General features: G+C 42.4%; 1 long non-coding RNA gene across 1 annotated transcript; it reads right to left on the bottom strand.

Moving 5' to 3' along the window:
* Positions 1-4,231: 4,231 nt before the first annotated feature.
* On the bottom strand, positions 4,232-7,928 carry LOC122459924. Its single transcript, XR_006280910.1, has 2 exons — positions 4,966-7,928; positions 4,232-4,930 (listed from the first exon to the last, which is right to left on the bottom strand). It is a non-coding gene; the product is annotated as an uncharacterized LOC122459924 (long non-coding RNA).
* Between the last annotated feature and the right edge of the window lie 17,929 nt (positions 7,929-25,857).

Raw genomic sequence — 25,857 nt, 5'->3', positions numbered from 1 at the left:
CCTTATGCACCTAAAAGGAACTGATTAAATTTAGCTTTTTACTGTTTCTTTTCTCACATAAAAAAATAATTTAAATACCTAGGAGGTTTTCCCAGTTTTACCACAAGTAGAAAGGTTATTGCATCTGGGAAAATGTGTCTTTGGGTCTCAAGGCCTAATACGTGCACTATGAAGGAGGTGGGTCTGAAGGTCCACACTGAAATACAGGTAGCAATGTCCCATAGTCCCTACCCAAATATTATAATAATTCACTATACTTATATTGCTCAGTTCATCTGAAAGGATCCCAAAACACTTTACAAGTGAAACATACAAGATCACTCAGCCATAACTGAAACGTGGAGTGAAACGTAACGGCAGCAGCTATTTACCACAATGCAATAAAACTACACAATAGACGTCGTTGGAAACCCTGATATATTTCGTGGTCAAAAAGCTTTGGTTTTTCCAAGGGATTTTTCAGCACAAAACAAACTGAAGAATTTCCTTTCCTTGGACTTAAAATGCCATTTTGTTTCAGTTTTTGGAAACCAAAAGTTTCATTTTTCTATTTTTGGTTTCTGGATTTTCAGGTTTCTGTTCCCGACTCTGCCACTGACCTCTCTGCGGCCTTGGGCAAGTCATTTCACCTCCCTGTGCCTCTGTTTGCCCTCCTACTCTTGGTCTGTCTATGTAGATCGGCGTGCCCAACCTACAGCCCGGGGCTATACACGGCCCACCAGAGCATTTCATAAGGCCAGTGACCTGCTTCAACACAATATACTAATGGCTGATTCATTAGCGTTTTGTCGTCGTTTACATCATTTTATTTACACAAGTGTGTAAATAGACACTGTACATAGAAACAATCTATCTAAATACATATGAAACAAGCTGAACGTAAAATATAAATCAATACAGGTGACTTAAAATATTATTAGAATCTGTTTGGTCCACACAAGGTTGTGCTTAGGTTTATATGGCCCTCCTATGTAATAAGGTTGGGCACCACTTACTGTAGATAGTAAGCTCTTCAGGGACAGGAATGTCGCTCACTATGTGTGTGTACAATGCCTAGCACAATAGGCAGGCCCGCCAAGATGGTAAGGGAGGGGAAAGGGGCAATTTCCCAGCGGCCTAGGCAATTTAAAAGGGCCCAGGGGGTCCTGGCCGCCGCTAGTGCAGCAGGGCTAAGGCAGGCTTCCTGCCTATCCTCACTCCGCGCCACTTCTGGAAGCGGTGCGGCCAGCACATCCCTGCAGCCCCTGGGGAGGAGAGGGTCTCCGCACCTGCCCCCACCCTGAGCGCTGACTCCGCAGCTCCTATTGGCCAGGAACTGCGGTCAATGGGAGCCGTGGGGGCGGTGTCTGGGGGCAGCAGCACATGGAAGCCCCTGGATCCCCTACCTAGGAGCTGCTGCCAGAGGGGCGTGCCAGTCATTTTTGGGAGCCACCCAAGGTAAGCGATGACCCCCAAGCCCCCTCCTGCACCCCAACTTCCTGTCCCAGCCTAGAGCCCGCACCCAAATTCCCTCCCAGAGCCTGTACCCCGCACCCACTCCCACACCCAAACTCTCTCCCAGAGCCTGCACCCCACATCTCCTTGCACTCAATCTCCCTCCCAGATCCCACCCGCCCCTCCCGCACCCAAACTCCCTCCCTGAGCCCACACCCCACGCCCCCAGCCCCTTCCCTAGCCTGGTGAATGTGAGTGAGAGTGGGGGAGAGTGAGTGACGGAGGGAGGGGGATGGAGTGAGTAGGGGGTGAGGCACTGAAGAAGGGGCGGGACAGTGGTCTCAGGGAAGGTTGGGGGCTAGGGTCTTTGGGTTTGCACATTAGACAGTTGGCAACCCTACCGGACAGGCATGTGGAAGCCCTGGCCGTGCCAGAAGAGCAGGCCCAGCAGCACAGCCGGCAGCTCACTGGGCACCAGTCAGTGCAGGCACAGCACCACCCAAATGTCAGGTGGACCGCGTCCACGTGGGCGTGGCTTGTGCAAGCCTGGCGGCCCATTGACTGTTCTGCCCTGGGGCCCAGAATTGCTGTCAACGGGCCTGACCATGGGGCCCTGATCTCTGGTGGATCCTGCCATGCTACTAATGATAATAACAACAATGCTTCCTATTTAGTCTTTTTTTTAGCTCCTGTCATCTTAACAGGCAAGTCTTATTATAAAAATGTTAAAGTGCACCCAATCAGACTCAACGCTATTCAAACAGCATGCAGTTGAAGAACCACCACAACTGCTGGGACAGGGGTGGCCTCTGCTACCAGATTGTCAGGCTGGTGAAAAAAATGGAGGTGAGGGGAGAGACAAAAACTCCCATTTGATGGCTTTGCTTTTAGTTGAAAGCTTTAAAAAAAAAAAAAAGGACCGATATCTATCAACCTAAAGTTTAACCCCACAAAACTTTAGTCACGTGAATTTTTCTCACTTGGGTGAGCAGTCAAGGACTTTCATATTGTGAATAGCTACGCTAGAAAAATTCATACCCGTACTGCAGCAATGATGCAGCTGCACTGTGCTAAGACAACAGTATAAACAGAACACAGGCATTTGTACTACTAATCTCTTTGTGACATGGTGTTAAAAATTCCTGAATCCTGTCTAACAATCCTATTACACGCTTGATGGTTGTTGCTGCAATACAGGTACTTATTTTCCTAGAGCAGACAGGGCCATTTAGATAGGGAGGCTGACATATCTGTTCAAGTCCATTATAGTTATAAAAAATTAGAGATTCACAGCAAAAATCTGGCAGAGTGAAAATAAATGCTTCTGCCCCTTCCTTGATTTGAGTTAATGTACACAGAGAAGCAATTAAAAAAGGCTTAACTTAAATTGGTTTTCCAAATGAATGATGGCTTGGATAATGCTGGCTGGATATATAACGTTTATCCCTTGGGTTAATGAACACACTCTTCCAATTCTCTTTAATCCCATTACAAAGTTAATAAATATTTCTTTTATACCAGCATTGTTTTAAAAAACAAGATTAAAATGTAGAGTACTGTTTTGAGAAAGCTGCTGTCTCTGGAAAACTTAAGTGTCATATCTAACCTTTGTATTAAAGCAGCTAATAAAATTACATCTGATCCCAAGATTTTTCATTCAGCAGATCTTTGATAGTTCAGTTCTAAATATTGTCAAACTGCAGAGTGAATCTGAACATGTCATTCTCTGGATCCACTGAGTCTATGTTGGCATACCATGCAGAGCTACCCTGAGAGATTGGGGTTTATACAGAGCACCTAACCCAATGGGGCACTGATCGCAATTTTCTCCTCCACATGCGACCGTAATATGAATAGGTTTCAGAGTAGCAGCCGTGTTAGTCTGTATTCGCAAAAAGAAAAGGAGTACTTGTGGCACCTTAGAGACTAACAAATTTTTTTGAGCATAAGCTTTCGTGAGCTACAGCTCACTTCATCAAATGCATTTGATGAAGTGAGCTGTAGCTCACGAAAGGTTATGCTCAAATAAATTTGTTAGTCTCTTAGGTGCCACAAGTACTCCTTTTCTTTTTGCGTAATATGAATATTAGTCCTACGGGGAGCAACAATAACTCCTACATTTAGACTTCCAATTATAATAATTCTTGTAACCTTTGCTGAAGAGCTTTAACACCTCCATTGTTTGCAGCAGGCCTTTGATGTCTTCGGGTCAGAGAAGTGCCTTTTGCTGGACTCCTAATATGTAATTTAGCCCTGTTATCTGCCAAATATACCATAGAAATACTTATTGCAAATGATATCCTTAAAGGACCCCAAATTATATAAGTTACTAGTCAGGCCCATTTTCCTCTTTAATAACAGGGCATGGACAGGAATTAGGCGATCATGAGATCCATTGGATGGGTCAGGCAGAGAAATTTCTGTATGCTTTGTTCTGTACCTCATGCATAAAAACACTAGAGTCATGCTGCCTTTTCTGCCTTTCAATATTTTTAGCCCAATACAGAAAATACCCAAATATTAATAGAACATTTAACCTTTTGCATATTTTTAAAATTCCCCATGTTAAAATACCATCAGAACACAATCAATTTTTGTTGCATCCACTGACAATCAACAAAGCTTTTTTTGTTCCCTGAATTGTGCTTATCAGCTGATACCAAAGTGAAAAGCACAACAAACAAGAGAGAACATACAACCAGATGCAGAACCTTTTTGATTGCTGCTGACCTGACTGAAACTTTGCTGCTGTCTTTATTGAAATTGCTGCTGTCTTTATTGAAACTTCAGGTCAGAATAGATTAAAATTTTACTTTAATTGGACTCATTAAAGAATTGACAAGAACAAAAAGACAAGACATTCAGCAAGCAACAAAATACTATTTACGTATCATTCACTCCCGTAAAGTAAATTACAGTTAAGGCTAACATACCCAAGCTCACTTTCAGTCCTCACATGCTGATGTGGGGGGAAAAAAACAGAAAAATATCTCCCCAAAATTGAAACGTTTGACTGACTGACTTACAAGGAAAGATTATGTGTATTACATACGTATAGACACTAAACAATGTCATGGGGAACATAAAAGTGTATTACTAATTTGAGCTTAAACATCAAGCAGAAAAAGGAATTTAAGTGTGTGTAGGGATGTCACTAAAAGTAATGGAAACATTTAAACGGAATAATATGAAAACCTTTGGAATTTCACACTTGGCACATAATACTAACACCAATATTGAAAACGTACAATAGGGAACAAACAATCCTGCAATGGCAGAAGAATGGACTACATGATCTAATAGGTCTTTTCCATCTCTTAACTTCTGTGATTCTATATATGGGTGTTTTATACTTTAAATAAGTGCTCTAATAATCATATACAGAAAACACGGACTAAAATGAAATGTTTAAAGTTGATTTATAAAATCCTGAGAATTGTCAGTGAAATGTAAACATACCCGTTAACTATACTAACTTTGAGTGCGCCACTGTAAGCTTTTTTGTACAAGCTTTTATTTTGTACAAATAACTTTGTAAGTTATTTGTGCTGAAATGCTGAGAGGAAAAAATACAGGGTCAGCACATACAAGATAAGAACAAAAAAAAAAGAGAGCAAATTCAGTCTGCATGACCAACACTGCTGGGCACCATGTTTCATCTATGAAAATATAATCCAGTGTGGCTCATCTAATCTATTCTTGAACTGCAGAAAGCTAAAATTGCAAGAACAAAAAACTAAAACAGGCTAGAGATAGAGCAATAAAGGATCTCCTCAAATCTTTGGGGATGTAGGTCTCTTTGTGAAGATTTCTGACACTGATGCAGCACATCACACCATCATATGAGAATAGAACACAGGGTTTTAGCTCATAACCTGACATGACTTGATCCAAGTGCACATTTTTATTTTGGAAGAAATAATGTTATCTGCCAAATTTTACACATATTCTAAGTCACATTGTCAGCTGTTCAGCCAATTGGAGGGGCAGAACTGTACCTTCTCCCAGTGACACCTCCAGGGCAGGGGCATATGAAAACTCAGTAAGGATCTTCATGCAAGGTTTCATCCAACCTTTTCTTCAAGGGATCTGCTGCCCTTCCCTACAAGCACACACAGAAATTCACATATGAAAGTATCAGGGATTCAACCCTTATGTCATATGAATGTTGGGGAACTGCCAGAGACAAAAAGCCATTCACACAGAAGTCCTGTGTCTCCACACTGCTGTAACACCGACAAACACAGGTCGTGAGCAGGCGGGACCTATGGAGCTTAGTGCATGAGCCTCTACTGCATGAGCTAAAAGCAGACTCATTAATCTCTTTCTCTAAGTGGTTTTAGTGCCACAAGATGGGACAGAACACCGCACACAGGAGAGGTGTGTGGGTTACATGCTTCCCCTAGCTGAGGAAGCGTGTCCCAAGCTTCAGAGACTTCCCAGTTCAAATCCCAAACGAGCCCCCACTTGTAACACTGAGAGACCCCGGTTGTTGGCAGGCGGGATCAAACCTAGGACCTCTTAGTGCATGAGCTTAGTGCATGAGTCTCTAATGCTTGATCATGGAGGGCCTGGGAACGAGGAACAGTGCTGTGTTGAAGAAGCCAGAGTCATGTGGAGAAGAGACCATCTGCACTCAGTATTTGGAGGGATGATACTTGGTTTGTTCAGTCTTTGGTTCTATCCTCAGCTTGATTTACACAAACACCCTCTATTATTCGAGGGGTGACTGTTCCATCAAAGTATAGAAAGGGATAATTATCTTCTTGCTCTGTTCTGTGGTACCTCTGAAAACCGCATTGGTCTCTTTTCTGCCATACTTATCTTTTTCCCACCAGGCCTTGAGATCATATGTAGAATAGCACTAATAGAAGGGTCCTTTCTTCAAGAGAAGATTAAGGTGATCTCATACCAAACAGAAACAATGTTCTTTAAAGGAATTCTATATAGGATTGTTCCTTCTGTTCCCCCATATTCCGTTTGTACTGAGAAAAAAAATCTCCCCATTTGAACTTTACTTTAGGGATTACATCACAAGCCAATGAGCATAACACCAAATCCCAATAACTGAGGAAAGGGAGGGCTGGCAACAGGAAAGGCTTCCATAGGAAAAGCCAAAGTTTGTCATATTCTCACTAGTAAAGAGAAACATAAGACATTTCAAAAGGAAAAAGGTCAAGAAGCCTGTTTACTATAGATCTTGCCCTTTTCTTTCATGACACAGTTGTACTTCTCTATCATTGCTTCCTTCAAAGTCCTGAGCAAGTCTTTCAAACCTTTAGTTGCAATATGTGCCCAACTGCTGTCCCAGCCAATGCAGAAGATTTCATAAATTAAAAATACAGATAGAGGCGGGAGATATTTTTCATGCAAAATCTTTTTTCACTAAAAAGGTCGAACTTTCAGGTCAACCAAAAACATTCCTAGATTGAAGTCAATTTTGGCAAATTATTTCTGCCAAAAAAAAGGGGGGGGGGAGATTCAGAAGTGTCAAAAGAGTTCTATTTCTGCATTTCTGAAATGTTGACATTTCATTTTGGAAAGGTATTTTGTTTCAGAATTTCCAATTTTATTTTTAAAAAATTTAAAACATTTTTAAAACCTTGAAAACTTTTGTTTCGGGTTGACCAGAATATTGCAGTAGGCTAAAAACTTTATTTAGTCATTTTGCTGAAATAAATATTGTTTTCTGTTTTGCTACCAAACCAAAGCAAAAAACTATTAGCACAACTTGTTGTGTATTTGGTTGTCGTGGTAGTAGAATCTTGTGTTGCTATGGCAACTGAGTTAGATTATTAGGGGAGAGGCCAGCCAGTTTGGCTGGTTTTTGGTTAGTTCAGCGTGTGGTAATAAATGGCTGCTTTCAGGGTTTACAGCTCTCTGCGTCTCCAGTGATTTCTTCCTAAAACTGTTGCCCCCAAGGATGTAACAACGTGACAATGAGGATGGGATGTCTGTGCTGCCCCAGCAACAGAAGGAAGTAGAAGTTAAGGTAAAAAAAACCCCAAACTCTTTTTGCTGCTGGAAGGGGGTGAGAACTGGTTTGTTTGCATTGACTATGCAAACTGACACTAAGATCATGGCTACACTTACAGGGCCACTGAAACCTTTTGAGGAGACTATAGTGCAATGGCATGTATATACTGAGCGTTTTGAGCTTTTTGTTATTGCAAATGACATTACAGAAGAGAAGAAGGTGCCAATATTCTTAAGTGCTGTAGGGGCTAAAACCTACTCCCTACTATGCGGCTTACTACACCTTGTTAAGCCAGAGACTAAATCTTACAGTGACATTGTGGAAATCCTAGGGTTCCATTTTTCTCCAAAACCATTCGTAATTGCTGAAAGATGCAGGTTCCACAAAAGAGACTAGAAAGAAGACGAAACAGTTGTACAATTTGTAGCAACTTTGAGAAAGCTTGCAGAACACTATGAATTTAAGGAGATACTAAATTATGGCCTACGTGACAGGTTAGTGTGTGGCCTGCACAGTGAAGCGATACAGAAGCACCTATTGACAGAGGCTCAGCTTAATTTACAGAAGGCTTTGACATTTCGGTCGCTATGGAACTGGCAACAAAGGAGGCGCAATCCATCGGTGCATCTCCTAGGGTGCATACTCACAAGAACCTACTCACAAAACTGTGGGGAGTCGGGAATGTTACCGCTGTGGTAAGCTGGGTCACCAGGCATCAAAATGCTGGTGTAAGGACCTGGTGTGTTGACACTGTGGCGAGAAGGGACACATTGAGTGTGCTTGTAAATAAAAGAAGAAGAGGCCTGTGGTCTGACCAACCGAAAAGGGAAATCTGAAAACCCTAGAGGAGACCCAGGATGACCAAGGAGACATCTCATCACAAGAAGAAGAGCCACTCCACATTTTGTCTTTGGCAGTGGGCTCACATGAATACGGGGTAACCCCGTTGTTGGACGGCAAACCTATATGCATGGAACTGGACACCAGTGCAGCCATCTTACTGGTCTCTGAGATTGTGTATAAAGAAAAGCTACAGCATCTTCCACTTAAAGCAACAAAAACAGTTCTGAAGACATATACGGGAGAAGCTGTGCCCATGTTGGGCATTACTGATGTTAAGATGGAGCTCAATGGACAGGCTGCTAAATTGCCACTGTTCGTGGTGAGAGGTAATTACGCAACCTTAATGGGTAGGTCTTTGCTTAGGAAGATCCAGCTGATGTGGGCAGAAGTGCACTGAATGACTAAAGAAGAAACCAGTCTGTCCGCTATACTAAGGAAACATACTGCTGTTTTTGGAGAGGATCTGGGAAGTATGAAGGGAATCACTATGACACTGAACATTAAACCTGACAGCCAACCAAAATATCTGAAAGCCAGAACTGTGCCATATGCCATCAGGCCGAAGGTTGAAGTGAACCTGGTGCGCCTGGTCACAAATGGAGTCCTAATACCAGTTACCCATAGCCCATGGGCAAATCCAATTGTTCCAATAGTGAAGAAAGATGACTCCTTCTGGATTTGTGGTGATTTTAAAGTCACTGTCAACGCAGTGTTGTGTGCAGAGCAATACCCACTTCCCTGCATCAATGACCTCTTTGCAGGCCTGACTGGGGGACAAAAGTTCAGTAAGATTGATCTGAGTCAAGCATATTTACAGATGCACATTGATGAAAAGTCCCAAGAGCTGTTGACTATTGTGACGCATAAGGGGCTTTATCAATACTGTCACTTACCTTTCGGAATAACATCTGCTCCCGCCCTGTTCCAAGGGCTATGGACCAGATCTTATGTGGCTTGCCAGGAGTCCAGTGCTATCTGGACGACATCCTCATCACTGGAAGGAATGAGGAGGATCACCGAAAGAATTTAGAGGCTACCCTACAAAGACTGGAAGAGTATGGCCTACGAATTCGCAAAGACAAGTGTGAATTCTTCTAGCCCTCTGTTGAATATTTGGGACACATCATTGATGCTACAGGTCTTTGTAAGGCCCCTGCAAAAGTTAAGGCTATTGTGGAGGCTCCCCCTCCTTGAAATGTTAGCCAGCTTCGCTCGTTTCTAGGACTATTGAACTATTATGGAAAATTAATCTCACAGTTAGCCACACTGCTAAAACCACTTCACGAACTCCTTGGGCAGAACAAGGCCTGGAAGTGGACTAAGCCTAAGGGTGCATTGCTAAATTCTGAAGTTCTGATGCATTTTGATCCATCCTTACCCCCACAGTTGGCCTGTGATGCATCCGCTTATGGAGTGGGAGCAGTCGTGTCACACATTATGCCTTTGGAAGAAGAGAGACCTATTGCTTTTGCTTCACGCACTCTAAGCAAAACAGAAACTAACTATGCTCAAATCGAACATGAGGCATTGGGAATCATTTTTGGAATTAGGAAGTTTCATCAGTACCTGTTCGGATGGAAGTTTACTCTTCTCACAGACCATTGACCCCTGACTTCAATTTTTGTACCCCACACAGGCATTCCCACATTAGCTGCTAGTCGTATGCAACGCTGGGCATTGTTGCTTTCCGCATACACACATGAAATCAAATATTGGAAATCCACTCTGTATGGCAATGCAGATGGTCTCTCAAGGCTGCCTTTGCTAGTCAAACATCAACGTATTGCCCAGAAGGAAATCTTTTACTTTGAACAGGTAGAGCATATACCAATCACCACTATTCAGGTAAAGAAGGCAACTCGACTTGACCCAGTATTGTCCCAAGTTATGGACCTGGTGATGCATGGCACATCTCGATGAACCACTCCGGTCTCATCCGAGCTTGTTACCTACATGTCCAGGTGGACAGAGTTATCGATCCAATCTGGTTGTTTTTGTGGGGGAGACATGTCATTATCCCACCACCACTGAGATCACAGATGTTAGAACAGCTAACTGTTCCGGTAACAGTGGAATAGTGCACATGAAGGAAATTGCACAAAGGTATTTTTGATGGCCTGGATTGGACAGTGTTATTGAAGAGAAGGCAAGAGTTTGTATGTCATGTCAGGGTGTGAGGAATGCACCCCAGTGGGCACCCTTACACCCATGGGACTGGCCTGAAAACCCGTGGCAATGTATTCACGTTGACTTTGCGGCCCCCTTGAAGGAAGCATGTTCTTGGTGGTGATAGATGCCCATTCTAAATGGCCAGAAGTCTCTATTATGCAGTCCACTACTGCAGAGAGTACTATCCAAAAACTACGAGGACTCTTTAGTTGTTTCGGTCTGCCAGAACAACTTCTGAGCAACAACAGACCACAGTTTGTCTCTCAGGAGTTTCAAAATTTTATGAAGGCAAATGGGATACACTACATCACTTTAGCACGATATCATCCATCCACCAACAGATTAGCTGAAAGATTTATGCAGACAATGAAACAAGCTTTGAATTCGGAAAAGGGAAAATTATCCATTCAAAAATGTCAGGATACCTTCTTACTATCCTACAGAAACACACCTCATGCTACGACCAAGGTATCCCTGGCCTTTCTAATGATGGGACAACAGCTGCGCACTTGTTTTGATCTGCTGAAACCTTCTGAACCCTAACAAATTGTGCAATGTCAGCAGCAAGATCAAGTCATCAGGCGTGCACCCAGAGCAAAAGACCGAACCTTTAGCCCGGGACAGCCGGTTCTGGCTCGGGATTGAACTTCTGGAGCTAAATGGGTCCCTGCCACTGTTATCGCTCAAAAAGAGCCTGTTTTCTACACAGTCTGGACTGCAGAGGATCTCACCTGGTGGCAACATGTAGATCAGCTGCTACCAGGTCATACCAGTCCTCAGGACACATCTTCAGTTGAGTTGCCGGACTTCACCACTTCCGGCGAGACACCAAATCAAGAGTCACCTGTTCCTCACTTTTCCCCTCCATTACTGCCGGCGGCAGAAATACCGCTTTGCCCGGCACTAGCTGATACCACATCCTCACCCATTCGCCCTATGAACCCTAAGCCCAAGACACTTTTAGGTGCAATACCACCAGAAGTCCGCCGTAATCCACCTAGAGACAGAAAGCCTCCTCAATGGCTGGATCTTTAACTAGGGCGAACCAATGGTTACGGGGCACAATAATCCCCAGGGTTTAACCGGGAACGGAGGCAGTCCACCCTCCTTCTCTAGTTTACTGTTTGTTTTATTTAGGGGATGTTCTTATTAAGGGGGGAAGGAATATCTTGTGTATTTGGTTGGTGTGGTAATAGAATCTTGTGTTGCTAAGACAACTGAGTTAGATTATTAAGGGATAGCCCAGCCAGTTTTGGCTGGTTTTTGGTTAGTTCGGTGTGTGGCAATAAATGGCTGCTTTCATGGTTTACAGCTCTCTGTCTCTCTAGTGATTTCTTCCTAAAACTGTTGCCCCCAAGGATATAACACAACTTTACTCAAATGACCAATTCTCCTCTCACTTACACCAAAGTAAATCCTTAGAGGAGTTTTGCCTAATTTACACTAATGTGTGCATGCAGAATCAGGCCTTTTATGTAAATTGCACAGAGAAAAACTACATTAAAAGAAAGATATCAAAGTTGCAAAGTCAAGCACTCTAGGCTATGACCCAGGGGTCTCAAACCCACCCCTGCAGGACTCACTGGAGCAGCCATGCTCCAGCTTTCCATTCAGCAGCCTTCTGATACCTGCTTACCCAGGACCCATGAAGCCCAGGTCCAGTTTGAGGTTCCACTCTGGGGAGGTCCTAGTTGCAGAGTCCCAGAGCAGGTAACTGCTCTGCTGGCCCCACTTTAGCCAGCACCAGGCATTGGAAGCTGTTTAAATAACTGACAGCAGTCCTGCTCCTGCTCGCATCCTGACCCAGCTTAACTCCTGGTGTCTGACTTGTGGTTCTGATCTCAAGTTTGTCTCCTGGTATCCTGGCCCAGCTGACTCATGACTGTGGACTCTGGCTCTGATCACTAGAACTGGCTGTGACACTCTATAGGTAGGAAATGCTAGAATTAAGGTTGTCTGTGCACCCTCTTCCATAATATTAGGGTACTAAATGTGACCTCATTTTCTTATTTCCCTTATGTAGTGCAAGACATATTTCCTGATATAAACATTATATCTTTTTCTTTTGCATGTCAAAGTATTTTCCACCACCTTTCTTCTGTTTCAGGTAATCAATAATTGTCTTTTTGCATATTTCTTCCTTCTGGTCACTGATGTATAAAGTGAACATAATTAATCCAAAAACCTCTCTTAGGCAAACACCACTAGGTCACTTCACTTCCATTCTACACTACGTACCAGAAGGACTTTCAATGTGAAGTTTCAAAGCTTGTTCTTTATGAACTCAACTCTGATTATATGCAGTACTACCTCAAAAGCTTTCCAGTACAGAATATTATGCCTATAAATTCCTCAGATGAAGGGGGTTTTAGTTAGTTTTTTCGGAAGTTTTAAGGCCCATTTGTCATTCAAGTGAATCAGCGTTCGGTATGATTAATTAGAATCCTAGATTTCTGAAGCTACCCCCTGGTCTGGCCAAATATCATCATTAGAACTGAACAGGAAAAGGTAACTCTGCTTCCAGAGAGGATTTCAACATTTTGAAATTTGGTTTAATTCCAATTGGAACAAAGCTCCAAAATTTAAAAATCCCATTTAAAAGGGAATAGAACTTGGCTTTGCAGTAGTCCATGTGGCAGTCTGCCCCCAAGCAATGAATCCCCAAAGCTGGAATCCTCCAAACTCAGTGGCAGTCCACCTGACCTTGCACAGAACAACCCCAGGAGTAGGGGAGTACACAGATGAACTTTTATCCACCTTTGCACTTGAAGCCTGATTTGCACTGTCTGCAATTTGTCTAGACCCAAGGATCCAGACCCTTATGTCAACCATTGTCACTTTTAGCAGCTCCACTCTTCCCGGCTGACCTCTTTGTCCTTATGTTCTTGTTGCATATTTTATTATGCGACCATTTGAAACTCTTGTGCAATCTGCCTTTCATTCTCCAGCTTTCATTTCCTTCTCAGTACTTATACCCTTAACTCCTGTACCTCATTCTTTACACAATGCATGTCCCTCTTTCTAATCCTTGATTACTTTTTGCACTCACTTATCCACAGTGACCTTTTTAACTCCTAGTTTATTTATTGTTAGATGGCACTCATAACCCGTGGGCATATAGCCATTTATCATTCAACACCGTCCTAGTCCCTCCCTTTTTCTACCCTCCCCCTCCATTTAATTTTCATTTGGCATTCCCTTTGTTTTTCCAAATACTGCTCTGCCGAATGCTAGCATCTTAAATGAGAGCTATCTATTGCTTAGCTACTTCTGCACTGTTATGTTTCTAGTTGTTGAATTTCCTTTGAGAAAGAGCAGCCATATGCTTTCAATCTGAATGAGTTACTTCAGTGTAAGGAAAACAACAATAAGAAAATCATAAAAGAACACTAGAGCACAATGCATGTACCTCCTCTGAAACAGGCTGTGGTAATTCTGATAACAAAGTGGTGGCTCTGTCTGAGTACAAGGTGAATTGTCAGACATTTAAAGTTGCAATACTCTCCCATCCCCCCAAAAAAGAAAAAAAACCACAAAAGTGTCAAGCTACATATACCACACCAGACATATCTTTTGTCAGAGAAAACTAAGACAAGAATTTCTCCCTTCTAGAGATGATCTGAACCAAATCCCTGGATCCCTATTAATCCTGATATTTGAGGATCCGAGCTTCACGTTTCAGGCCCATCTTGACTCCCTTCCTGTTTCTCTTTCTTCCATATCATGGAGGGAAGCAGTCATGCACAAGTTTATAAGTCATATTGATCAATACTTTAAACATAGCTTGTTCCGTTTTACATCTGGGTAGCTGAAATCTGCTCCTAAACTGTTGTTTTCAAAAATCTCATTGTCCATAATTCCCATTAGACTGAAGTCTGGGTGAAAACAGGAGTACAAGAATCCTGCTTTTGGTGCATTAATACAGACCCAGAAGCTAACCTGGATGCAGTTTCATGCAGAGCCCAGTTTGCATATTTTTTTTGCCAGGAACTGAAGAAGCAATTTATTGGGGATGTGTCATGGTGAGATTAATGACTATCTGATCAAATTATGATTTAGGACCTGTGCCAAAGAATAATGTATAAGCATTGGATGCAAAGGACTTGCAGACTGGGAACCTCCAGTAGTTCTGGGGGACTCTGGAGTGGAGTACAGTGATTGTTCCTTTCTCAGTTGCCTTTTGCCCCATCTGCAGAAGAGGCGGTGAAACTTGGCCCTTAACTTTCCCAGAAGCTAAAAGAAAATTGCGTCTTTTTTCTCACTGTAGGGTGTAAAATTTCGCAAGCAGCCAGTTTAGGGATATAAATATCCATTTTAAAAGTTAACCGTTTAAACAATTAAAATTATGTTGTTTAAATGGTTAACCGATTAAAGGGAGAGGGGCTGGGGCTTCTGTGGCTGGGACTGCTCCAGCCGGCCGGCGACAATAGGGCTGGGGTTGACGGGCCAGCGTGGCTGGGGCTGCTCCGGCCAGCTGGCCCACAACTTGGATCAGCCGGCACAGGGCTGGGGTCAGCGAGTTAACCATTTAGTATTTTACATCCCTAAACCAATTACCATGGATTTTCCCCCTCAACCAAGAGGTCATGCATGATGGAAATTCTCAGAGCACACATGCTATTTCTGCAGGAGATCACAAGTACATCATCAACAGATGGTTGCTTGTGTTGGCTGACCATATTGATAACTCACACCTCCTTCCCTGAATTCTGCTGTGCTGGGCTACCAGCTGCACAGGATTCTGCATTCATCATTAGCACTGGCAAATAGCCTGGGTTCACGAAGATCCATCAACCAAAATGCACTGCTGCATGCTCGTTTTAGGAGTTTTGAACAAAGATATCCAATAACACAACACATTTTTTAATGGTGAATTTAACCCAACTCCTGCACAACCCTGCACAAAGCTTGAGTTTATTGACTTTGTATCGGTGAACTACTAGGGAATGTTGATGGGAAGCAAATCCATCCTCCAACATTTGGGCAGGTCATGCAGCAGCTCCACAGCCTCCCCTGCTACTCCATCCCCTAAGCTGGAAGAGGAGCCACCTACACACAATATACATGGAAGTTTGTTGCCACTGGACATACATTACTATTGACCAGGGTTGGGTTAAGGCTATATTGGGCTACAGCCACACCACAGAATGGAGTGATAATGGCTGGGGGTCCCTTCTCCTCTCTCAGAGCCCCCTCTCCCAACAGTGGCAGTAAGGACCTCCATCCCCTCAGGAGCAGCATGGTTCCCCTCTTTCCTCCCGAGAGAAAGAGAGACGGCAGCAGCAGGGGGGCCTGCCAGTGCTTAGCTCAGCAGCGTGGGTCTGCCTGTTTGGTGGGTGGACCAGGTCTTCTGGATTCTCATCCTCCGGCCATACACAGTCTTCTGTAAGGGTGGGTGGGGCTCCCCAAAGCTTTAGAATTATTACCTCATTGAGATGCACACATTTCAGAGATATTCTGTTCCAGGTTGCCTGGAGATTCAAGAAGAGGTCATTGCATTGGTTTGCACTCAGTTCCATTTTCAAGCTTTCCTTTGCAACCATGAGGGCTGGAAAGATATTTTTTATCCCTAATGAAAGCTGAGATATCACATGATTCCAGGACCTGGAGGCCTAAGCATGGGCCTGCAGTGCCTGTGCTTTAACCCAGCCCCTACTGACCTACAGTTCACACCCATTCCCCCCACCGCTACCACTTTGGCTTGTGCAGAGATGGCATAGAAACCAGCTCAGTCACGTGCAAGAGATACGGAGTCCTTTTGCCCACCTGTATGTTTCTCCTGAGCTGGTTCCCATCTGTAGCCCTTACACTATTAGATTAGTTTCATCCTGACGGACAGAAGTGCATGAGAGCCCAGAGGAGCCCAAAGTATGGTGAACAATAATGATATCATCATGAACTGGTATATCTTGTGCACTGGAATGCTACTCTGGATGCAATATTTTAGCAGTTTTCGAAATGTCTTTTTTTCTTCATATTTTTGTCAGTCTCACGAAATTACCATTTTACATTTTTCATATCTTTGGATTAGATCAAAAATGTTGATATCTCATTCTGTGAAATCAACACATACAACAATGATATGCAAGCAAAGTATCCAAGCAAGATAATGAAACCTCAATGCTCTTTTTGGAGACTATGATTCAATGGATAATGTGCTAATCAACTCAGTTAAATGAAAATAGTCTGACATCCCAAAACAATTCATTTCATACCCTAAATATGCCCCTCATTATTATTTTATAAATCACTCAGCAATTGTCTCCATTGTTTTCAGTCATGGTCTGATGAAGTAGATTAGCTTTACACTGGAAGAAGCATCATGAGTTTGCAGCTTCTGTTTGTTTATTTCCTGTGTCCTTTTAAAACTCTCATTCTGTACAACAGGGATCTTTTCCCTCACAGTAGTTATCTGTAAGTTCATGTGGGGAGAAAACTTTGTGTAACAGAGAAGAAACAGGAAATGCAGTTTAAGTGGGGCACAATTCCCTAAAGTTAAAGTAGGAGTCTAAATTTAAATACCCAAATAAGTGACCTGATTTTGAAAAGTACTGAGCACCCCAACAACCCTCTTTTAGGTCACTGGGAGATGTTGAGCACTCAGGTTTTTTTAATTATCAGGCCACTTATTTACGTGCCTAAGTACAGACTCAGGAGCCTACTTTTAGATAACTTGTGCATTAGAAATGTAGATTGTAAGTGTGATCCCCTGCCAGATCATGGAAATATATGTCCAAAATTAAGACAAAAGATTCCACACTTCCTCGAGTCTACTGAAAAAATATGCAAATAAACTGGATTCAGTGGAATTGTGTCTGCAGCTGTCTTTTGAGACTTTAACTCCTCATTAAATCTCCTTCAGCAAAATGCCTTGATTATACACACCCACAGTGTGGCACACACAGGCAATGGAAGTTGGCAGAGACAGGGGCACAGTTAAGGTTATATGCATGAGTTTAACTGTGCTAGCTTTAAATGGTTGGAGGATTTTTTGTAGGATTTTTTGTTTGCTTTGAATTACCAGGCTAGTATTTATTGGCTTGGGTTATTTTAAAACTGGGGTTCTAGCAAGGATTTTTCCCTTAAATAATTGATAAATGTTTATAACCTTAACTCCAGCTTAATAAATTATTATTCCCAGGCAAAAATCTTAAGAGTCCCTGTCAAAAACCAAAGTTGAAAATAATTGTCATTCAAATGCTGTTGTTCCTGGGTATGTATAACCTATTGTCTTTCAAGATCCAAAGAAAAAAAATCTATTGTGGCAAGTCGTTTGATATAAATGTCTAACTACATGTGAAGGGGTCAGTTTTAACAGCATACCAATGAGGTGCAACTTGCAATCAGGTGTGACTTGTTTAACAAATTAACAATATGTTTTCCTAATAGGAAATGTGTTGCTTTATATTCTGCATGAGAATTTGCAGCTACTTTAAAAAAATCTACAGAGACTTCCAACATAATTAAGGTTAAATTTACTTTGAAATTCATGACCTCTGCATAAAAGCACACCGGCAACATTGTACATCTGGAATATTACACTTCAATTAAATTCATATGCCTTTTTGTTAAAGGTAATTCATTTCTACCTGAACAATTAAATGAAAATCCATCGAACTATTAGAAACAGCTCTATCTAATTTTGTTTTTAAAAACAAATCTGATGTTGTATCTTATTCCTGCTTGAACTGTAAATTCTTTTGAAGAGGAAAAAGAATGCAAGTTAGACAGATCCTCAGAATTCATGTCATGCTAAGATGTTGAACTGTTCTTGTTTCCCATCTCCACAAATCACCAAAGTACTTATCAACTCGGCACAAGTGGACACTTTCTGTAGTAGGTTGGTCTAATCGATGATCTGCTTTCTATGCTAACCTGGCATAGTGATGTGACATTTCCTTCCCCATGCATACAGCAGAGATGTATTCTGCTTTGATAGCCTCACAACTGATTGATTACTTTGTTTCCATGGCCTTGCTTCTGTTCTTAAGTATTCCAAAGCTGCAGAGATGTTCGATGAGGAACCATGGACTGGAAAAGCTTTTCATGGAATTTTGTTATTTTACAAGGCTTGCAAAATATTGCTGCTATGACTTTGTCTCTGAAGATCAGTATGGTTTATACAGTTAAAAGACTCAAAAATGCAACATCTCCCCTTCTCAGCAAAAGTAGAGCTATTTGATGACATTTTAAAAGTTTTGAGGAGGAGGACGGAAGTGATCCATAAAAAGGCATCAGTAAAAGCTTCTTTTCAAACTTTCCTCACATTCTAACAAAGCTGCATTTCACTTGTTCTTAGGAAACCTCTCTATCCAAATGCATATAGATTTTATGAAGAACTACCTCAGTTTCAGGCAGAATGTTTAAGCTGTTCTTTGAAAACAACAATAAAACTTATGAAGAATTGTTTGTAAAATACACTTTGCAGGGACATAGAGGGAGTTTATGATTGTTATTTGTATTATTGTAGTGCCTGGGAGCCCCAGTCATGAACTTGGAGCCCATTGTGCTAGGTGCTGTACAAACACAGGACAAAAGGAGTCCCTGCCCCAAATCTACAGTACGATACAATACAATCTAAGACAAGAGACAACAGATAGATGGGGAAGTACCATGGTCCATATAACAGGCAGTGGTCTCAGCACAGCAGCAGTCTACCCATTGTCAATGGTGGTGTAGGCATCAGAGCAAAGGACAGTTGTAAGGAGGGTTTTGTGGGAGGATAATGAGTTAGTTATGTGGCTGTTTACAGGGAGCTTGTCCCCAGCACGAGGGGCAGCATAAGAGAAAGCACAAAAGTGATTATTTTAAAATTTAAGAAAAGGAATTAAGTCAGAAGGAACCTAAAGGGAATCTCACAAACTTGCCAATGGTTTTTGCTCATAAGACATTCTAAATTCATCCCCCATAAAATCTTTTAGCAATCATTGCTTTTATTTTCTCAGCTACCTCACAGGAACGAGAAGGAAAATAAAAGATCAATCAGATCATCCAGTCCATCTCCCTGACTGTGTGGAGTTTTGTCTGGTTTAGTTTTAATGGGGCTTCCAACACTTCCCTTGAGAGACTTTTCCACAGCCTAATGCATATTAAAGGCAGGAAGATTTTCATAGTGTTTGTTCAAAATGTTTCTTTTCTTAATTGAATCCATTACTACTAATTATACCCCCATATATCACACAAAATTTTTCCTCTCCTCCTTGGTGTTTACACCCTTCAGGTATTTGTAGGCTCACATCTCCACTCTCAGCCTCTTAGTTCCCAAGCTCTTTCCATCTTTCCTCATAAATCAATACCTCCATCCCATTGTTTTTCTCCAAACTCCCCCCAGCTCATCAATATCATTCTGGTAATTAAGTACCGAGAACTGAACACAATATTCCAGGTGCTTTTCTGCTTTTTATAAAGGTTGAATACTATATCTTTAATTTCTGTTGAATGAGCCTATATGACAGTGTATATAACAATATACTTGTTTGATTTGGACGCTTTGTGAGAAAAAATGAAAGATCATAAAGGCACCGCATGAAATGTTTGCAGTGAAAACTCAAGAAACTTGGCCAGTTTTGGCTTTCAGGGAAAAAAGAAACAATCAGACTATGTTCAAACAGTTCACTAAGGTTCATGAACTTTCCTGTGAATCTACCCAGTTTCAAGGATACCTAGGGTTCATTTAGAATACTGTATAAAAGTGTATAAAATGCATGGCTCCAACACAAAAGCAAGTGAAATTTGGTTTATGTTGGTTCCCTTTCCCTTTGAAATTGAGTTTGTTCAAAGCCAAATCTTAGAGGAAAACTCCGGGGGGTGACAACTGACATGGACTGAAACCAAGAAATGTTCTCACAAAGCCAAAGACAACGTACAAGATTCTTCTCTCTTTACGACTTCATAGCAGAATGCCCAGTATTACAAACAAAAGGGTAATACTGAAAGATGATCCAATTCCAATTTATATTATTTAGTTTAAATTCAAGCACGTACAGGGTAAGTTTAAAATAAACTCCAGGATTTAAAAACCAAAACCAAAAGAGAGAGTATTGTTCCCAGAATGCCTTCCCACTTCAGAGCCAGTGTCTAGACAGCAGAGTGAGCACAGTTGTTTCTGGTATCAACAAAAAGGTGAAAGTTTTTTCCAGCCCAACAGAAATCCATCAGAGGCAGGTTGAGGCTTGAATGAATGTCATACGTGATCAAGTCCTACTGCCTGTATTAAGTGCAGGAGTTCTTCTAATTATAGTATTACACTGATATGATGAATATTTATGAATCTAGGACCAAATTCTGCTTTCAGATACACACAAGTAACTACATGGACATCAGTGGGAATTATGCACACATAAATGGGATTACAGTTTGAACCACAGTATTTGAACTTTACATGCCATATGCCGCTTTATCTGTGCACTGAAAACTAACTGGTGACTAAGGCGGGCCTGTACTGTGTAATAGATATATAAGAATGATTATTAAAATGCAAAACATTCTCTCAAAATAATAACGATGTGCTGTAAACCCATAAAAGCAAGAAAATTCTGAGCTGAAGTTACAGTAGAGCTTGGATAAAGGTGCTACAGCACGTGCTGCCAGGTGGAACCCCACATGATATTGAGTTTCTCCTGTAACCTCTATTGTCTAGAACTCCCATTGCTTTAGCTCCAGTATCAGCAGCACGAAAGTAGTCTGGTTGTCAGAGGTGCTGAGTAGTCAACACACCTACTGAGGGTTTTGATGGCGGTGCAAGGTTCTCTGACCAATAGACTATTACTAAATAGCTTTTTATCTTGAGTGGTTCATTATAAATCAATTGCATTAACAGGATTCAAATATTGCACACAACAGTTACACACATTTACCTAACATATTCAACCCTTAAAGGTGGAACATGCTCATATTGATAGAGTTTAACTTCATTATTTCATCAGAGTCTTCTGCATAGATATGCATTTACTGTAGCTCATTTGCCTCCATGTTTACATCCCACATAACTTCAAAGGCTTGATTTGACATGCTTTCATGTAGCTGCATTCCAGTGTTGTTTCTGCAGATACATATGGACAAATGTTTTGTTTAATACTCACATTCTAATATCTTCTCCATAAACTGGAAATTAAATCTGGCTGTTGTCTTGACAGTTTACCGTAATCTGTACAGATTTACAATGACAATTTTGTTTAATCTTAAACATCATAATGTCCTTTGTCTTCAATGGACAATGTGGAATAATCAATTAGATTAAGTTCCATTATAGTGAATGAGGAGTAAGAGTGTGTGTGTGTGTGTGTGTGTGTGTGTGTACACACATATACATATACATACATATATTGTGACAGGGTCAGGCCAGATGGCTGTAGGAGAGTAATATAAGGCAGATATATTAGCCCCAGGTTAAGTAGGTCCCTTTTCCTTGGGTAAGGTAACAGGGAAGGTTCCAGAACAATCAGGAACCTTCTGGAGACAATTAAGACTGACAGGCTGATTAGAACACCTGCAGCCAATCAAGAAGCTGCTCGATTCAATTAAGGCAGACTAATCAGGGCACCTGGGTTTAAAAAGGAGCTCACTTCAGTTTGTGGTGTGCGTGTGAGGAGCTGGGAGCAAGAGGCACTAGGAGCTGAGAGTGAGAACGCGGATTATTGGAGGACCGAGGTGTACAAACATTATCAGATACCAGGAGGAAGGTCCTATGGTGAGGATAAAGAAGGAGTTGGGAGGAGGCCATGGGGAAGTAGTCCAGGGAGTTGTAGCTGTCGCACAGCTGTTCCAGGAGGCTCTAGACAGCTGCATTCGACAGGGCCCTGGGCTCGAACCCGGAGTAGAGGGTGGGCCCGGGTTCCCCCCAAATCCTCCCAACTCCTAGTCAGACACAGGAGGAGTCGACGTGGACTGTGTATTCAGAAAAATGTCCAAGCTGAGGGCTGCCGTGAAGCTCCAAGGCGAGCAAATCTGCCAATAAGCGCAAGACCCACGAAGGTAGAGCAGGAACTTTGTCACTATATATATATATATATATATATATATATGTATATATATACATACATACACACATATATACACACACAAACATATATATATATACACACACATACACACAACATGGCTTTCTACATTCTCTTTATATATATATATGAATGTACATATATATATATATATATGAATGTACAGAGCCATGTAGTATATATACCCTAGGGATCAAGCATGTAGGGTACTCCTCACCTAAGCCATGCCTCTCCATCTACACTACTATTCATACCCATGGTAGCTGAGTGTGCAGTGTCTGTACTATACATGGCACCGTAAGTGTACACATATCCACAGTTCAGAGTGTATCAATTGGCAAATGTACATATTGCAAGCTAGAAGAAGATAAAACGTGATTAGTAAACCAAATTAAACCCTGGTGTAACTTCACTCACCTCATTGTAGTTACAGCAGGGATGAATTCGTCCCAGTGTATTTAACTCAGGGGTGGGCAAACTTTTTGGGCCAAGGGCCACATCTGGGTGGGGAAATTGTATGTAGGGCCGGGGCAGGGGATTGGGGGGCAGGAGGGAGTGTGGGGTGTGGGAGGGGGTTTGATGGGTAGGAATGGGCTCATGGCAAAGGGTTGGGGCAGAGGAGGGGGCTCAGGGAAGGGGGTTGGGGTGTAGGAGGGATTCAGAAGGGGTGCAGAGTGCAGGGGTGCAGGAGGAGTGCAGACTGCAAGAGGGAGCTCAGAGCAGGGGATTGGGGTGCACGGGGGTGCAGGGTGCAGCAGGAGGCTCAGGGCAGGGAGTTGAGGTGCAGGAGGGGTCCAAGGTGCAGGCAGGGGGCTTAAGACAGGGAGTTGGAGGATGGGGTGCAGGAGGGGTTCGGGCTCCAGCCCAGCACCACTTACCTAAAGTGACTCCGGGGTGGCAGCGGCGTGCACCAGAGCCAGGACAGACTCCCTGCCTGCCTGCCCTGGCCCCACACCACACTGCTCCGGGAAGCGGCCGGAATCACGTCCCTGTGCAGACCCTGGAGGTGGGGGGAGCACAGGGCTCCGCGTGCTGCCCTTCCCACGCCTCCAAGTACCTCCCTCGAAGCACCCATTGGCCGCAGTTCCCCATTCCCGGCCAATGGGAGCTGCAGGGGGCGGTGCCTGGAGGCAAGGGCAACGCATGGAGCCCTCTGACCCCTCCCCACTCCCCCCGGGGCCCCAGGGATATGGTGCCAGCCACTTTTGAGAGCAGCGCAGGGCCTGTGGCACCACGGGGGGCAATCCCATGGGCTGGATCCAAAGCCTTGAGGGGCCAGATCCAGCCCGTGGGTCGAAGTTTGCCCACCCCTGATTTAAGTGGAGGGTCCAAAAGTTTCAAACCTAGGGTAACGCCTTTGTGTAAAGAGTGGTGAATCAGGCTGCTTCTCACATATGTTTAATCTGGATTCTGGGAGGCAATGAATTCTGATTTCAAATTACTGTTTTTAATTTGCTTTTGAAGTCCTTTTAGAATTCCAAAAAGTGCTGCATGATCAGGCAGCATCATGACACATGAACGAGCACTGAACTATGCATTTCTGTCAAAACAGGCTAGTTAGAATGTTGGCTGCTGGGTTTTTGCAGCCACCAGCCTAACTTTGGCAACGTGAAGAGGGGTGCCTGCAGGGAGGTCCAACAAGCAGTCTGCAAAAATAGGCCATTAAATCTTAAAAAAAAAGACAAAGCATTCATTTTCAATGGCACAACTACAAAATGAGTTCTCAAAAGCCTTGCAAAAAGCTTTATTTAAAATGTTTATATTAAAGATTTCTTTTCAAGATGATGAAAAATAGACCTTGAAATGAAATGAAAATGAAAGTTCCTTTGATATTGTTAATCTCTTCAAGCCATAGACCCACCGATTTGCAATCCCTATGCAAAGTAAGGCACTCTAATACTATCATGATGGGCCTTTTAGAAGTCCTTAATTAATTAATTGCCTTTCTGAACTCCTTACTCATCTCTATATACCCTTGACAATCCCAAACTGTATTTTGCCTGATCATTCTGAACAAGCTGGTAATGATGCTGGTGAGCTGGGAAAAACAACTGCAAGATACAGCAAAGGTTACACAGCCCCTCTTAGGCAGGGTACGTGTCCACCATTTGTGGTGTGTATACATAGACTAGGAAACTCGGTGGATTCTCAGCTGCTTCTAGATTATCAGGTAGCAGCAATGATCAGGAGGGCTTTTTAAAATCTATGCCTTGCCAGGAGCTTATGAGTGTCTCTCTCAGAGGCAGACCTCAACTAGCACCAGGCTTCTGTCACCATTAGGTTAGATAACTGCCATGTTGCACCTTAAATCTGTTAGGAAACTAAAGCTGTTAAAGAATGTCACATAGCCCACTTAAGTGCATTATCTCGCCTCAAGCACACACTAGTTTCCATGAACATTAACTGGTTGCCTCATGGTTCTGGTGTTTAAGGTGTTAGTTTTGACCTACAAAGCTCTAATTGGGTTGGTACCCATCTGTCCAAAAGACCACTCTCCCCATGCAACACCGTTCCAGTTTCACTGTAAATTTATATATAAAAAGAGTCAACATTTTTGTTGCAGAATCCATGAACACCATGCATATTTTCCATTACAGAAACACCATAGTCTGAATGTATTAGATTTTGTTTTGTGATCTCTAATCTGGGGGCTAGATTTCATGTTGTGCCTCTCCTTTTCCCCAACAAGCTGCTCCTGCCCTTTTACATTTATTTATGCTACAGAATAGCAAAAGGGTATCAGCAGGGAGTAAAATCTGGCCCCACACATCAAACTGACTACTTGCTACAGAGAGACAAGGTGGGTGAGGAAGTATCTTATATTGGACCAACTTCTGCTGGTGAGAGAGTCAAGCTTCCTGAAGATGAGCTCTGTGTAAGCTCAAAACCTTGTCTCTCTCTCTCTCTCACCAGCAGAAGTTGGTCCAATAAAAGATATTATCTCACTCACCTTGTCTCTCTAATATCCTGGGACCAACAAGGCTACAACAACACTGCATACTTACTACAGAGGTTGCCATAGAAGAGATAAGTTTGCCTTGCTCTGTCATGTTGAAAAGTACTCAGATACAGAAGTTAACATCAACGTTCACTTTAAACCAGCAAGAAAAAGTGCCCTTTTATTCAGGAAGGCTACCATCAATATTACCTTGTCCTTGCAATAGCCTGACCTCCTGCATCACTTTGGAAGATATATATCAACTGTCTTTTTTTTCAAAATCAAAGCTCCTTATTCTGTAAGTGTAACTGTTTTCAAAGAGCAGTAACAGAAAATGTATATTTTGTTCTAGTATGTAAACATTCCCATTCAGATGACAGGGAATTTATTGCAGCACTTACAGGGACTGTAATGGCTGTAATAACCATTCAGTTAAGTGCTGTTTCAAAAAAAGAACTGGCAAAATATTTAATAAGGCACTTGGCTTTCTTTAAGAC

Source organism: Dermochelys coriacea, chromosome 4 (assembly GCF_009764565.3).
Source record: "Dermochelys coriacea isolate rDerCor1 chromosome 4, rDerCor1.pri.v4, whole genome shotgun sequence".
Taxonomy (NCBI): domain Eukaryota; kingdom Metazoa; phylum Chordata; order Testudines; family Dermochelyidae; genus Dermochelys; species Dermochelys coriacea.
Note: the sequence above shows the minus strand (reverse complement) of the source record. Positions and strands in the feature narration are given on the sequence as shown.